Source organism: Cherax quadricarinatus, unplaced genomic scaffold (genome assembly GCF_038502225.1).
Source record: "Cherax quadricarinatus isolate ZL_2023a unplaced genomic scaffold, ASM3850222v1 Contig517, whole genome shotgun sequence".
Lineage (NCBI taxonomy): Eukaryota > Metazoa > Arthropoda > Malacostraca > Decapoda > Parastacidae > Cherax > Cherax quadricarinatus.
The window spans coordinates 57782-61457 of NW_027195543.1; the positions used below are offsets into that span (position 1 = coordinate 57782).

Below are 3676 nucleotides of genomic sequence, written 5' to 3' on the forward strand. Positions count from 1 at the left end.
GCTTTTTATGAAACAAGATTCAATTATATTCCTGTCGACCATGGACTTGCTTGATACTACTTTCTCAACTTTTTGAAAATCAATTGGATGGTTAAAATCTCTTACATGAATAAATAGAGCATTGGAATCTTGTCCAGTTCTAATGCTATATTTATGTTGTTTTAATCATAGTTCGAGATTTTTACCAGTTTGAAGGTAATAAACTTTATCGCAAATTTTACAAGGAATCTTATAGACACATCCATCAGCATTTTGGGGGGAATTCTTTATCAAAAGTTTTTTTTACTGTATCAAGATTTTTGAATACAACTTTATTATTAAAAGTCTTAAGAAGAGAAGGCATATCAACCAAGTTTTCATGGTAAGGGAGAACCAACATATTTTTAGTTGAATAAGGCTGGTTGTCCCGTTTTAGATTGTAAAAAGTATTTCTAGCAACTTTAAAAGATTTATCAATTACATTTCTTGGGTATTTTAAATCATTACCTATTTCATGATTTACCATTGCCAGTTCCTACTATCATTAAACTTATTAAACTTTGCATTGTTGATGCAAAATTTGTATTTAATGATAAATTTTACACTCAGAAGTTTGGTATGGCAATGGGAAATCCTCTTTCACCTGTTCTTAGTAACCTATACATGGAATTTTTTGAAACAAGGTTACTTAACACAATCCTCCCTAATAGAGCTAAATGGTTCAGATATGTTGATGAGATTTTGTGTCTTATGCCCAAAAATGTAGATATACACCATTTCCTTGGAAAATTAAATAGCTTAGCCCATTCTATAAACTTTACTGTTGAGTTTGAAGAAAATAACTCATTGCCTTTTCTAGATGTTTTAATTATTAAGGGTAATAATGAATTCAAATTTAAAATTTACAGAAAACCTACAAATAACTGTTCCTATGTCCACTATTATTCCTCGCATCAAGATAGAGTCAAACTGTCTGTTTTCTCATCAATGTTTCTGAGAGCTTTACGAATTTGTAGTCCTGAGTTCATAGATGAGGAAATATCCAAAATTTATGAAATAGGTAATGATTTAAAATACCCAAGAAATGTAATTGATAAATCTTTTAAAGTTGCTAGAAATACTTTTTACAATCCAAAAAGGGGCAACCAGCCTTATTCAACTAAAAATATGTTAGTTCTCCCTTACCATGAAAACTTGGTTGATATGCCTTCTCTTCTTAAGACTTTTAATATTAAAGTTGTATTCAAAAATCTTGATACAGTAAAAAAAACTTTTGATAAAGAATTCCCCCCAAAATGCTGATGGATGTGTCTATAAGATTCCTTGTAAAATTTGCGATAAAGTTTATTACGGTCAAACTGGTAAAAATCTCGAACTAAGATTAAAACAACATAAATATAGCATTAGAACTGGACAAGATTCCAATGCTCTATTTATTCATGTAAGAGATTTTAACCATCCAATTGATTTTCAAAAAGTTGAGAAAGTAGTATCAAGCAAGTCCATGGTCGACAGGAATATAATTGAATCTTGTTTCATAAAAAGCAGTTTTGACAATAATATTAATATTTCCTTTGGTTTATATAAATTAGATCCATTTATAATTAATAGAATTTGGGAAGAATTTAATAATACACTGGACAAATAATTTTTAAATTTTCTTGGGTAGAATAGTTTGTGGGTGAGTTGTGCAAAGGACCTATCCAAGTTGGGTCGGCGCTCGTCAGGTGTTTAACCGTTGTGGGATCTGATAGTGAGGTGCTGGCCTGACCCCTTATATAGCTTCCTTGGATGCTTTACTTTCATAGTTCCTTGATAATGAGAGTAGTCACGAAAGCGCTTGGAATTTCTCTATTTTTTCAGAGTGGTTGTTTTGCATATTCCGAAATCACCTGTTTACTGTGATCTTATTGCACATATATAAATATATATATATATATATATATATATATATATATATATATATATATATATATATATATATATATATATATGTCGTGCCGAATATGTAAAACTGGTCAATTAGCAAGAACTCATTTAAAATTAAGTCTTTTCTAAAATTTTCTCTTATACGTTTAAAGATATATTTTTTTTATTAATGTTGATGTAAAAATTTATAATTTTGCATCAAAAGAACTTAGAAAACTTACCTAACCTTATTATAACAAGCGCAATTTATTTTAGCCTAACCCAACTAAATATATTTTAGATTTGTTTACAATAATTTAATACTAAACAAACACAGTGAAATATATTTTTTTTCGTTAGGTTCAGAATGATTTTGGCGAAATTATTGCATACACAAATTTTCACTTGTCCTATATGGCAAGATGAGCGTTGCTATTTAAACCAAGATCGCAAGTTCTGCCTATTCGGCACGATATATATATATATATATATATATATATATATATATATATATATATATATATATATATATATATATATATATATATATATATATATATATATATATATGTGTATATATATGCAAGACAAGCCACGGGGGGTGGAAATCTTTAGCTCAAGTACTTTAACACTTCTTAGTGTGTCATCAGGAGCTGTGCAATGTTGCAATGACAGCAACAGGAGGAGTAGGGTAAGTTTTCAGAGAGAGGCAGTGTAGAGTCACCAGCCAGTCTCACACTGTCTGGGGAAGGCAAGTGGGATGACACCCCCCCCCCCCACACACATACACCCCATATGGGGGCGGTTGGGGGTAGGCCTCACAGTTTGCAGATAGCATGAGGAAAGTACTAGAAGATAGTTAATAGCTAGCCCTCAGCTTCTAACTGCCGAGAACAGGTAATGTGACGTTAAAAATTACAATATTTGATCATTACATACCTTCATTTACAACCTTCTAACTAATGAAATAGAGGGGAAAGAATCCCTCATCTGTCAACGGTGTGGTAGAACCTTCCAGAACATTCAGGAAATACTCGAAGTATCAGTTAATATGTCTTTGTGAATTTTCCTGTTCAGGCTTCCTGTCTCATAATAACTTGACTATTCTTAATGTCATTCCTACTGTTATTATCAACTTTTATCCGCTAATATCATTATTATCATCATTATAATATTACCAACAACCTGATTCATTAAACCACTAAACTAGTTGTAATCACAATGTTGCAGCCAGTGTACCTAACACGTCCAGTGTACCTTGTACCAGTGTACCTTGTACCAGTGTACCTTGTACCAGTGTACCTTGTACCAGTGTACCTGGACGTGTTAGGTCTCAGTAGTTATACCGACGACAGACCTAACATTAAAATATCAACATTGACGTACTTGCTTCGGCAGTACATATACTAAAATTGGGACGATACAGAGAAGATTAGCATGAGCCCTGCGCAAGGATGACACGCAAAATCGTGAAGCGTTCCACATTTTTTCATTCGTCTCTCAACCTTTGAGCGGTGAGGACGTGCGCTGCTGCTGCCCCTAGCGTTGATTAGTGACAGTTATTTTTTCACAGCATGGCGCAGGCCAGCCGGAGACGCATCAATACAGTCTGTGTTGAGCTTATCCGTGGGGCTGTGACAGGAACTTCTATGGAGCTGCTACTACCTGCAATCATACGAGATACATATGTTATTGCTAACAAGGAGATATGTGGAGTAGCGCTGAATGGCACGACGAGGATATTTGTCAAGTTTAACTTGGCAAGTGTGTATGAGGCGGTGGTGGACAA

The 3676-nt window shown here is 33.4% G+C and overlaps 1 non-coding gene across 1 annotated transcript; it reads left to right on the plus strand.

Moving 5' to 3' along the window:
• Positions 1-3269: 3269 nt before the first annotated feature.
• LOC128694959 (U6 spliceosomal RNA) lies at positions 3270-3376 on the plus strand. The gene has a single exon (XR_008407929.2). It is a non-coding gene; the product is annotated as a U6 spliceosomal RNA (small nuclear RNA).
• Positions 3377-3676: the final 300 nt, after the last annotated feature.